Raw genomic sequence first — 13,746 nt, forward strand, 5'->3', positions numbered from 1 at the left:
AAGATAGCCAAGTGCTGTATTCAGCTCACAAGTCGTCCCCCTCCCCTATGTGGCCAAGATCAGGCCAGCTCATGTCTGCCAAAAGCATATGTCAGAGTTGGAACGTGGCCCAGGGCACCCTACTGTAGAGCGAAATGCGGCCGACTTTATGGATTGGCAGAGCTCAAAGCAGGCAATATAAACAAAATTGTTAACTCAAAGGTGACCCTTCTCCAGGGATGGCACAGAAATCAACAGAATCCAGGGGCGTTCTACCCAAGGGTCCACACAGGGACATTTGGTCAATATTTGTAGCCACAGCCAGGAGATCTTTAAATTGTTTTTGTCTGTGTCCGTTTTGCTCCTGCTTTTTGCTAAAAATACTGACCAACATACTAGATGGGCAATTGATTACTGTTATGGTGCATTTACACAGAGAGATTTATCTGACAGATTTTTGAAGCCAAAGCCAGGAATGGATTTGAAAAGAGGATAGTCTTTTTCTTTATGACCTGTTCTCCGTTTATAGTCTGTTCCTGGCTTTGGCTTCAAAGATATGTCAGATAAATGTCTGTGTAAACGCACCATTAGATTTCCCCCAGATTACAGCTGACTGATCTCACCCTGCAAAGGCCCTTTTAGGTATTGTCCAAAGTTGACATGTGCTTTAATAAAATGGGTACATTTGATCGGTAGAGGTCTGGGTGTTCAGACCCCAACCGATTGCTAAAACAAAGCCAGAAGCGCATGCTAAGTAGTTTAAAATTGATTCCTATAGTAAGTCTATGGGACAGTCTCTTTCTGTGCCAGAAGTCAAAAGTTTTGACCCTTTGAGATGTCCATGCAGCTTCAATAGCTGTTGGCTAAATGTATGTATGTATGGCTTACAACTATCTCACTTATTCACCTCATACACATGAATATTTGACATGCTGAAAGGGGAGACAGAGTGCTGCCTGACACAATCGTCAGTGACTTATCTCCTGTAAAACAAAAGGGTACAGCAGCTGTATTACAACATACCGATTCCTTCTTTCAGTATAGTCGGGGAACCTTTCACACATCAGGAGATCTTTGGGGTCGGCCAACTTTTTACAGTCACTTCATAAGAGTGTTGGTGTCCCTCCCCCATACTTTACACTGCGGCTTTGTGTTATCGGTTGGCTGCTGTGTATAAGCAGCTGCCTTCTTACAGGAAAGACTGCAATCTATGTGAGAAAAACAAGACCACCAGGTAATTACTTCACGTATATATCGAGCTAAATCAGTCCCGGTAAGGCAATGCCTGGAGTTCCTCTTTAATTCACTTACTAAACACAATCCATAGTTCCAGCGTGTGATCAGGTTATAAACAAGCGGCCTAAGGTCCTAACAAAGCGATTGAGATGCTATTAGTGCCAATGTCCTGGAATGTGAATGGGGCTGTGCCAGCTAATGGCCCTAATAATTAACCAAACCTTTATAGCCTCCATCTAAAAGGATTCCTGACTTAGATTTGTCCTTAAATGACCCTATTAAATTGGCCCCTTGAGACCAGTGTGACTCAAAGCAGCTCCGTACTTTCCTCCTTAATAATCTGTTTGCTTACTGTGTAATGCATTTTGCAGCAGATCCCCCTCCGTTCACAGGGTTCTGCTTATAAGCCGACCTTTTGTTTTCTTGCAGTCGCCATATCACTAGTGTTTAGTAGAGACTGTGCATCTACTTTAAGGGTACTTGTCCGTCAAAAAATAGATATATTACATTTTCTAGGGGCATGTCAAAAGTTTTTAACTGGTCAAAGTGTTCAGACCTTGACCAATCACAATAATAAGCTGGGAGAGGCTCCTGCAGCCCCCGTGTTGCTCTACCTGCTCTGTGCTTAAAGGGGTTATTCAGCGCTACAAAAACATGGCCACTTTTTTCCAGAGACGGCTTCACTCTTGTCTCCAGTTTGGCTGCAGGTTTTACAACTTATTTCCATTGAAGTGATTTGAGCTTAATTGCAAACCACACCTGGAGACACAAGAGTCGTGTTGTCTCTGTAAGAAAGTGGCCATGTTTTTGTAGTACTGTATAACCCTTTTAACCCCTTCCCTCAAATGGACGTACCAGCACGCCCAAATCTGCACACTGTTCTGGCAGATGGATGTGCCGGCACGTCACAGGGATGACACGGGCGCAGGAGCTACACCCATGTCACCCGCAGGGGGGCCTGGCTGTCAGTGATAGCTGGGCACCCACCGCAACTGCCGAGATCCAGGCCGAGCCCAGATCTCAGAAGTTAACCCTATAGGTGCTGCAATCAGTGCGATCGCTGCACCCATAATGCTGCAAGAAGAGAGAAGCCTCCCTCCTTCCCCCATCGATGGAGCTATGACGTCAGGGGGCTTTCCCGAAGCTTTCTGGTGTCACAGCTACGGAAGCTGATCAGGCTCAGCCTAAGGCTAAGTCTGATCAACTTTGCCTATTACAGGCATATTGTATTGCAGTGCAGATCAGCACTGTAATGCAATATGCCTATAATCAGGCAATTGTACAGTAAAGTCCCCATGGTGGGAAAATAAAATAAAGAAAATTTTTTTTTTTTTTTATAATAAACAAAAAATCACATATAATCTCAATAGCTCTCACATAGCTCTCAATACAATAATAAATGTTGGAAAAAAAAAATACAAATATTTAGTATTGCCAGCTGGCAATAAATTTATTACATAATTAAACCTGTACGGTGACCGCAGAACATTTAAAATTTTCATAAAAAAAATAGCATTTTTCACAAAATTTACCACTAACCTTAAGTAAAATATGTCACAAAAAAAAACAATCACAGAAATAAAAAGAAAAGTTATAGCATCACGTAGCTATAACCGCATTAAGTGAGACAGGTTGGACTGTAAAAAATTGGCTCTAGTCCTAAAGGGGTTAAGACAAGCTTGTCCCATAGACTTGCATTATGATTATGTCCTGGTCACATACTCAGAACGGGAGGCAAAGACGGTAAGCATGGACTTCTCCTGGCTTGTTCTTGTAATCAGCAAGGTCTCATTGCAAATTTTTTTTTTTTTTTTTTTTTTACACACATGCCTGGCGTCTTGCACTTACTTGGACCAATGATCAGCTAACAAACAAGAAAGTGCTTCTTCATCAGCTGGTTGCATTGTTATGGCAGGCCGCCTTGTTTGCTTGTTTTGTTCCACATCTTTCAGTGTAATAAGAGATGTGCAGCCAACTAATGATGGAAGAAGAGGACCGCACAAACAATACAGTGATCGTTCATGCAACCAGCCCTGTATGGTGGCTTAGCCATGGTCTACAACAGGGGGCTCAAACTCAAATATACAGTGGGACAAAATTTAAAACTTGGATAACGTTGCAAGCTGACCATGATATTTATTAAAGTGTTTGAGCAGCATTTCTGGCACTTTCAGAGTTGTGTGCATCACCTAGCACTTTGCACTGCAATAAATGATATGCTAAATACCCACAATAGCGTCCAACATAGTAGCTCCTATAACGGTGCTCCATATAGAAGCCAGGCCCCCCCCCTTCCAAGTGGTGCCCCATATAGAAGCCAGCCCCCACAAGAGTGTCCCATATAGTAGCCAACCCTCTACCCCGAGTGGGCTGGATTTATCTTTCCTGACTCCCGCGATGCAGATCCTCTGGCTGCAGAATACGCCCGGCACAGGAAGTATATGTGATGATGTCACCATGCTACCTGTGCAGGGGTGCAATGCTGTCTTCTATTAAATAAGTAACCTCATCCACTCACTCCTTGTGTCGGGTGGGTTCTAGGCCACTGGTCTGAAAGTGCCTGCGCCCTAGAAGTTAGGACATCGCAACAGATTATAATACAGACCACCCATATTATAATTTGTTGCCATGTCCTGGCAATGGGCCGACTCTAGGAAATCAATAGATTTTCCTGTCGGGCCAAAAATAATGGCACAGTGGGTCAGAGTTTGACATCCCTGATGTACTAGATCGGTGCTTGTTACTGGGATCTGATTGGCAGATCTAACACTGGCCTTACGGATGGCCATACACCTGCAAAAATCAGCCGACTTTTTTCCGTCCTCCAATAAAAGGATCTTTCCATCTGACAAAGTTATCCCCCGTCCACAGGATGGGGGGGGGGGGGGGGGGGGGTAATATGCATGGCTGTATTTTAAAATTTACCACTAGGGGGAAACCTGATAGAAGGAACCGTCAATGTTAATAACTTTTTCTCTTGGGCAGGCTTTAAAGCATAACATTAGGTCATTAGAAGACTATATTCAGACAGAACGGTCAAATCATGTGTTTTTAATTGTTCTACAAGAATTTTACAAGAATTGTGGTTGGAAAAAAAAGACATGATTGTTGCATCTAAATATACTCTGTTGTCGTACACAGATTCTCTGCAGCAATATAGTTTCAATGGTTGATTCTGGAGCATTTGCATCTATGGAATTTTTTTTTTGCAACACTTGGATGCACATATAGTGATTTTTTTATGGCATCATGGTTTTGCAAATAAAGGGAAATGAATAGCTTCAATATAAGAGCACAATGTCCTGCTGCTATATCACCATGATAAGAAACATGGCTGCATTAGGCTGGGTTCACAGTTTTTTTTATATATGTATTTTATACTGTCAAGGGAATGCTAAAAAAAAATATGCTGCTGTGTGAACCCAGCCCTACCAGCTAAAATCCATTGTGGATGTTCCCAATTGACTTCAATAGAGCAGTCAAAATCTGCACAAAATCTTCAGTTTTGCTGTAAAAACTGAACAGAGAACATTTTAAAGTGATTTTTTTTTTAATTTAATTGCCACAGTCTGTATTGGAGTCCACAGGGTTTGGTGTAGGTTACTTTCCGCTGCATGTGGTCACATCCTAAATCGAGAGCATATTCCCACAGTGTAGGAAACCACAGTCACAATGTATGAACATACCCTTCCTGATTTGATTGGTTTCAGATGATCTCGGCCATAGTAACTGTAATTAACCAGACATGCAAAAAATGTGTGTCAGCGGGCCAGACATCACCAGTGTTCACAAAGTGGGATCCCAGTCAGTCAACCTCATGTCTGTGGTGGAGAGTCCAGTGACAAGGAGAGGTCAGTCAGTGATTATGATGATGTCCCCCACCGTGCACAGTCATTGTAGGATGGTTCTCCTGGGCACTACACGTTTCATACCCTCCTCCATCTGTCAGGCCTGTGCTGATACAAGGCTTGCTTTGTCAGGAAACACTGAGCCTCCCAGATCGATAGAAGGTGCTTTGTAAATTGCATCACTGCTCATTTCTGTTATTTATAGGCCGGCACTGAGCTCTCATCAGGCCAAGTCACTAGGATATTCTGGGATCCCAAGAGTGCGCATTCTATCTGCTTGATTTATTGTAGAACTTACAGAAAGTTTTTTGGTTTTTTTTTATGTGTGGGCAGCTGACCAAAATCATTTTTGGGTAAGGGTCATGCACATGGAGCTTCACGCACTTGGTGTACCCTGAGTGGTGCTCTGTATGGTGGTTTGGTTTAGGACCGGAATAGGGAACATTTGGCTCTCCAGTTGTTGTAGAACTACAATTCCCATCATGCCTGGACTGTATATTTTTAACCACAGGAGGGCAGCAGGTTCCCCGTCCTTGTCTAGGGGGCATGATTCAACAACAACAACAACAACAAAAAAATTAACTGGCGACATATTGCACCTCTCTATGGCCTCCTCCATTTGTATTAGGCTTTCCTCTGATACATATTTTGCTGGGAAAAAAACACTTAAAAGACTGCCTGCTTTTCAGCAGTTATTTTGGCACTTTTAATGGCTTTCTCTAATTACCTGTTTATTCTTTGGACAGATGTCAGAATCTGCCCGTGCATAGAATGTCTATGGAACAGGTGGAAATGCGTGTGGCCGTGAGCTGCAGAATCCGCAACTGGTTTTCCATCGGGATTCTGTAGTGTGCACGTACCCTATTGATCAGGCCCAGACTGGTAATCTGGCAAGCAGGGCAAATGCCCACTGGGCTGGCCGGATTACCAGTCTGTGGGCCGCCTGGGCTGCACAATTTAAAAAAAAACAAAAAAAAACGCTGTGGCCCGCTCCTTCCACCGCAACGTGCTTCTCTCCTCCCGGCCCGCCCCGCGCTCCTCTTCTCCCGGACCACTCCTTCCACCGTAGCCGGCCCTGGCCCGCTCCTAACATGCTTCTCCAATCAACTCTGAGCAGGAGCGTGGCGCACACGTTGTACGTGCATCACAGCCGGCCGCAGCGGCCCCCACGTTCCTGCTGCACATTAATTGGATGGCCCAACAAAACACAGTTATCACTGAACTCAAGGAGAACAGCGAAAAAAATTCCAATGAAGTAATCAAGAGTCTCTACTGATGCCCCCCAAAATTTAAATATGCAAAACAGGAGTCCGTGGAGCCTCAGTTGCGAGTCTCAAAACACGGGATAGCCAGATATCTCTAGCCTGTTGCCACGGGGGGTCTCCATGATAGGGAGAGCACCACACCACCCTGATAAATAGCCCCTTAAGTCCCACTCGGTTGCGAGTATTGGAACATAAATAGGGAAACACCAGGGTGGCCCCTTTTTGTCAATGTCTAACTCAAGGTGCGAGTATTGCGATCATGACAAGGGCTTGCCAAGGCAGGCTTCCATCCACAGACAGCCGTTTCGGGGTTTTTGCCCCTTGTCAGTGTGGAGTAGGATTCTGGGCCACCCTTGTGTTTTCCTATTTATGTTCCAATACTCGCAACCGAGTGGGACTTAAGGGGCTATTTATCAGGGTGGTGTGGTGCTCTCCCTATCATGGAGGCACCCCGTGGCAACAGGCTAGAGATATCTGGCTATCCCATGTTTTGAGACTCGCACCTGAGGCTCCACGGACTCCTGTTTTGCACATTAATTGGATGAGCACGTCAGGAGCGGGCTGGGGCCGGCTACGGTGGAAGGAGCGGTCCGGGAGAAGAGGAGCGTGGGACGGGACGGGCCGGGAGGAGAGAAGCACGCTGCGGTGGAAGCAGTGGGCAGGGGCGGGCTGTTGTAACAGAAGGCAATTCGGACAGGCGGCCAGAGCAGGCTGCAGTGCGGTCACAGTGGGGTAGTGTGAGTGTGTGTGGGGGGGTAGGTGGGGTAATAAGAGGGTGGGGATTTGTCAGGTGGGGTAGTGTGAGTGTGGGGATTTGTCAGGTGGGGTAGTGTGAGTGTGGGGATTTGTCAGGTGGGGTAGTGTGTGAGTGTTTGGGGGGGTCAGGTGGGGAAGTGTGTGGGTGTGGGGGGGGGGGGGGCAGGGCCAGGATTATTACTATTGGGGCCCTGCAGAGGAGGCCTTATTAATATTTGGGGGTACAGCAGGAGGCATTATTACTATATGGGGGCACAGCAGGGGATCCTACATACAGGGGGCAATCCACATACCTACTAACTTTACTGCACATGACACAAAAAAGTGGAAGTTGTTGTAAAAGTTTGGAGCCTAAGAAGTCTGTCTCGCAGGTTCAGAAGAAATGAATTGTAGCTAGAAGAAATCCTCATGATGGTCTGCGCCGGATGGAAAGAAAAAGGAAAGTGACACCTCAGATCAAAGAAGACGTCACCTGTGAGTCACTGATTGACTTTTTTTTAAAGTAAGAAAATGATGTGACAGTAGTAAAGCTAAAAAAAATTTCTGCTTGACATAGTTGGTGCAATAGGTGTGTGTCGGGGATATATATGTGGGCTGGGGGGGATTGTGTGCCAGGGCTGCTTTTCAGCCCCAGTCCGGCCCTGCTAATGATGTATTTCTGGAGGCTCTCGGAGCTGTAGTTTTACATGGCAAAAAACTTCTATACCTGACTTGGTAAATTGGCAGATTTGATGAGGTTAGTAATAACTGATCTATTATTGTTCTTGTTATTGACATTATAATTATTAATGTTGTTGGCCTTTATTTCAGTAGACCACAGTGGGGTGGAGTTTATACAGTTCACTGTGTTGGCCAAATTCCCTAGAAACTGACAAAACTAACAAGGTCCTATAGGATGATTACAGGGGGCACCTTACAGAAATATCACCTGCACTAGCCTCATGGCAGGCCTTTACTACTGATTTTGATCCTGCCTAATATCCGATAAATCAGCTTTGCTCTCGAGCTGAGTATTGTTTTGTGGTTAAGTGAATGGGAATGTTTGCTTTTTTTTTCACAAGAAGGAAGCCATAGCTATCGACTGGGTAACATGAGATTAGAAAACGCTTCCATTTTACTTTAGGCTGTGGCTTCCATACAAACAAATGACATCTGATAAATACAATTCCAATGATAATAGAAGATATTGTAAAAATGATTCTGCAAATATTGGACACACCAGCACTGGGCTCCATCCAGGACTTTGTTCCTTCCGACTAATATATGCCTGGACTTATGCGGTTTTTCCAAAATGTGTGCCCCCCCCCTCCTCCTTGTCTTTTGTATTGATTGTCAGGATTGCAGTACCATTCAGGGGCAATAGGCTCCATTGTAATTGATTGAGTTCTTGTAGAGGGGAGATACATCAGGACTCTGTGTATACACTGCTCTACCTATATCCTGTATTCTCCAAATGAATGTGAGCAGCATTAAGACAGAAAATCAAACTTCACGTCTCTTGACTTTCTGCTCAAGCACACGATCAATCTGCCAAGTGACAAGCGGCAGAATGAGATAACTATTTCTCTTTTCTATAACACGTAACAATAGTAAAGCCAAATTCTTTATCTACCATAAGAAATTTCCTAACAGCAAAACCTTGCTACAGTAAAAATTGGGCAGTGTTCATAGAAAACAATGGGAGATTAACCTGTACTTGCGGCTATGAATGATCTGTCAATGCTAGCCAGTTACATAGAGTGGTAAGCTTGGTAGTACAGGCCCCAGGTTTGAATGACTGGGCAGAACTACCTCCTCAACTTATGCCAAGGAAACTGAGCAAGAAACAGCAGGGTACGTCGGCATACAGCAACTTCTCCATACATTTAGAAGTCCTTGTACAGACTGGTATGACCTGAGAGCGATAATTCCCCTCAGTGTTGACAGGTCTAGATCCCTCACCTGTGGTAATTAAACCCTTGAAGCTTTAGTAGGCCATAGCCTGGATTTCTGGAACTTGAAGACAGGAAACAGCATACTCTTACTTACTTTAGGCACTGGCTGCTGGGCCAAGCCCTGGAAAACACAGGATACTCTACTGAGCTGTTCTCTCCTTATACTATGACCAGAAACTAAAAGTAGGCTCAGTACATGTCTCTCTCCACCTCTGCTTATACACTACAAGGGGCTCCCTATTGGTGGAGAGCAGTGGAGACAAGTCAACGACTCTCATGTTTGTTGGATATTCATCCAGTGGAGAGACTCCCACCTGGATAGCTGTCTTATTGCTAGCGTCTTTGTATCTTTTTGCATTGCTGTTTGGTTTTATTACTATCCTAAATTATCTGTATTTACTTAGCAATTGTGTGGGTGGACCTATTTATCCAAACATTGTTACAATCTACTGTAAAACAATGGACTATCTTAAGGATACCCCAACTATTTTCTAAGGCCGAATAACCTCTTTAAAGGGCTATTTCCACTTTGCACCCCCCCCCCCCCCCCCACACACACACATGTACACAATCTCCAGGATAGGGAGCAGAGTCACCCATTAAAATTGTTGTGCATGTGCATCACAACTCTATTATCTATGAAAACCATGGAAATAGCCCAAGTTCTCAAACTTCATATCTATCTGTTATCTGACATGGAGGAGGGGGTAGTCATTGAGGTTCCCAATGGGAAAGGCAAAATGATTGTTGATGTTATACTCCGACCTGTCGGCATCACGACAATTCACTGACATAAAAATGGCAGACTACCCAAAGGATCCTCAGTCAACAGATACATTTTGTCCTGAAATGGACTCTGATCCTTGTGAGTCACCTGTTGCGCATAAAGTACGACTAATGCAGATTAATGAGACTTTTGCGTCAGTCTAGGAGCTATAGAAGTATTAGATTTTGTGGCCATGACAACGGCATCGGTCGGAGCAGGTCTCCGGCACAATTTGCTCTCACGAGCCTTGTATGTCATGGCCATTCACGGTCCTCAAAGACCTTTTCAATAGGCTTGATTGTTAACAACTGCACAAACTTAATCATTAACCTTGTTCCACAACAGTAAATTATCGCCGTTCCTCCACTTGTTCAGTGTTCTCCAAGCGAAGGAATGTATGACGTACTCTGCAATTTACTTCCTATGCAATAATTTAATGAAAAAATATTTATGAAAAAAATGTAAAAGGTAAAGGACCTAAACTTATATAAAAGCTTATAGTCCATACAGTGGTGCCTTGGATTACGAGCATAATTCGTTGCTGGGCCGCGCTTGTAATCCAAATCCACTCTTAAACCAAAGCAAATTTTCCCATAAGAAATCATAGAAATGCAGACAACTGGTTCACACCCCAAAAATAATGATTTATTATTCTGCATAACATGTAAAATAGATGAAACAAACATTCAGAAACAGCAGAATATGTTATAATATAAGTTACTGTACAGTAGTGGAGAGGATGGGAAACACAAGGGCTGACGGAGACTGCAGGGAGCATGAAGGAATAAGCAGGACAGATGTGGGCACATACATGCAGCATTCTCTGTCCGGGGAGAGAGGGGTTACAGCTATGGAGAGATTACCTCCACAGTCCTGTCCCCTGATGTAAGCCCCAGCCTAAAGTGGATCTACTATGGTTTGGAAGGTGAGGGAGACTTCCTGGGTCAGAGTACAGGGCTTTAGACTCCGCTATGCAGACCCTCCTCTACTCACCCTCCCACCCAGTACAGGGAGCTCTTAAACCAAGTCACAATTTTGGAAAACTGTGAGCTCTTAAACGAAAACACTCTTAAACCAGGTTACTCTTAAACCAAGGTACCACTGTATATGAAAGGTTTCAAAATATTTGGGGCACTTATGGTGTATTTCCAGATATGTTGAACCCTAGTCAGCTGAATGGATTTGTAACCAATGGTCAAAAGTGGCAAAGAACAGAAGCAGAGGTCTAGGAAGCTGAGATATAAGGTATTGCTTGATAACGTGGTTACGTTGTGGAGCTTGTGAGTATGTGATAAGAGAAGGAAAGGGGTATTTTGATCTTGAATAGATACCGGTAAACATGAAAGTTACCCATATACCTTCAATTTGTAAAGATATGGCCGCATATCTACAGGTTATACATTGATCTACAGATTCTTAGCAGGTAGTTAGTATACCTTAAAATCACACTGTATAAGCCAACTTGCAGCTTCATGGCCACCTGGTTCCTCACCACTGGGTCCTTACCACTGTCACCACACCAGTGCCAATAAGGGGACGCCACCTAGTGGTCTAGACACCCCACTGTTGTCACATTAAGCCTGCTGGCTCTGGGCCTTACCAACCAACAGACACAGTTCAGCAGCAGCAATGGTTGCTGTGTAGTGTCCCACTACGTGTCTTTCTTTTCTTACACCTTGGTAAAAGTGGCTCACTCTAGTGTCAGGTTAGGACAGGAGGCTGCTGTTCCTTACCTAAACCACTAGATGTCACACTCTCACAGCACAGCTGCAATTAACACTAGGTTGTAGCTACACACACTGTCTAGTCTCTTTAGTCTGCATTTTCTTGATATTCTGGTTTCAGAGAGAGAAGAGAGCAGACCTGTTTTTCCACAGCTAGTTACCCAACCACTATGATTTGCTAGACAAGACCCCTAGGGAAACCGGAGACAAGGGAGTCTTCACCCTTGCCTACGCTGTGGATTTTACTGCTAAAATAGGACAGTCAACCACCTTAGTAAAAGGGGCGGATTATTCAAGACTGGACCTGCAGTACAGCAAAGTTCCAGCAACCCACTCTCTACTGGCAAGATGCTCAGCTTTGTAGGGTTCTACAAGCCAGCTCCACCCAGAGCAGAGACCTGGGACTTGTACTACCCCAGTAGGATGGAAACCTGACACTGTGGGGCAGAAGGCGTACCTCAGCACTGTTTGTAACTGTTATGCACTAAGAAACCTTTTAAAAGTAAAGTTTGAATGTTGTTTAAAGTGGGTCTCTGTCATCTCTACCGCAGCACTTGCACCTACATCTCACACCTCACCTTAGTCCTAACCAAGGTCTAGATGCCGTTTGTCCGGGCGTGGGTGTTACCACTCCTGGCCACTGTGACAAGTAGCCTTCAAAACATCAGAACCGACCAGCAAGCCCAACATCTGTTCCAGCAACCCGGGCCATGGCAGCTGCACAGCATTACGCCACGCCAAAGGGAAGTTATGTCTGCCCCCCCCCTCGACACGCACTCCACAACAATAGACCGATGTGTGCTTCCCCCAGTAGTATATACCCCTTGTGCGCAGCCGCCAGTAGTATATACCCCTTGTGTGCTTCCCCCAGTAGTGTATAGACGCCTGTGTGTTCCCCTAGTTATATATAGCCCCCCATGTGCTCCCCAAAAGTATATAGACCCCCTATGTGCTGTCCCAGTTGTATATAAACCCCCTGTGTGCTGCCCCCAGTCGTATATACCCCGTGTGCTGCCCCCAGTTGCATATACCCCCTGTGTGCTCCCCCACTAGTATATAGACCTCCTGTGTACTCCCCCACTTGTATATAGTTCCCTGTGTGCTCCCTCAGTGGTATATAGCCCCTGTGTGTGCTCCCCCACTTGGATATAGACCTCCTGTGTGCTCCCCCACTTAGATATAGACCCCTGTGTGGTTCCCCCAGTAGTATTTAGACCCCCTGTGTGCTCCACCAGTATTATATAGATCCCTGTGTGCGCCCCCAGTAGTACATAGACCACTATGTGCTCCTCCAGCAGTATATAGACACCTTGTGTGCTACCCCAGTTAAATATAGACTCCCTGTGTGCCTCATCAGTAGTATATAGACCCTCTGTGTGTTCCCCCAGTAGTATATAGACCCCCTGTGTGCCCCACCAGTAGTATATAGACCTCTGTGTGCTCCTCCAGTAGTATATAGACCCCCTGTGTGCTGCCCCAGTAGTATATAGACCCCTGTGTGCCCCCCCCCAGTTATATATAGACCCCCTGTGTGCTGCCAGTATATAGACCCCTGTGTGCCTCACCAGTAATATATAGACTCCTGTGTGTTCCCCCAGTAGTATATAGACCCCCTGTTTGCCCCACTAGTAGTATGTAGACCCCTGTGCGCTACCCCAGTAGTATATAGCCCCCCCGTGTGCTCCCCCACTTTGATATAGACCCCATTCTGCTGCACCAAGTAGTATATAGACCCCCTGTGTGCTGACCCACGTAGTATATAGACCCCTCTGTGAAGCCCCAGTAGTCTATAGCTTCCCTGTGTGCTCCCCCAGTTATTTATAGCCCCCCCCCCTTTGTCTTCCCTGTTATATAGCTCCCCTAGTTACACAGGTCCCTGTGTGCTTCCCCTCCCATATAGTATATAACACAATAAAAGAAACACTTATACTCACTGGGGTCCGGGCGTCTCCTCTTCTCTTCACTCTTGTGGCCGCAAGGGTTGTCACAAGAGGCCGCGCTCCCCCTTTCCTGGCGCCGATGCAGCAACCGATGCAGTCACTGCAGCAACGACACCACAAGGACAGAGCAGCCACTTGTGACCGCAGGTAAAACACTTCCTGTGGCCACAAGAGTGACTGACAGGAAGGGAGCCAATGGCTCCCGCCCTGTCAGTGCTGCTGCTGCATGTAACTGTGAGCGCTCATTACGAGTGCTTATATCTACAGTTCAGATCACAGCAGCGAGCGGGGCAGCTGC

The sequence above is a fragment of the Dendropsophus ebraccatus genome, chromosome 13 (genome assembly GCF_027789765.1).
Source record: "Dendropsophus ebraccatus isolate aDenEbr1 chromosome 13, aDenEbr1.pat, whole genome shotgun sequence".
NCBI classification, from domain to species: domain Eukaryota; kingdom Metazoa; phylum Chordata; class Amphibia; order Anura; family Hylidae; genus Dendropsophus; species Dendropsophus ebraccatus.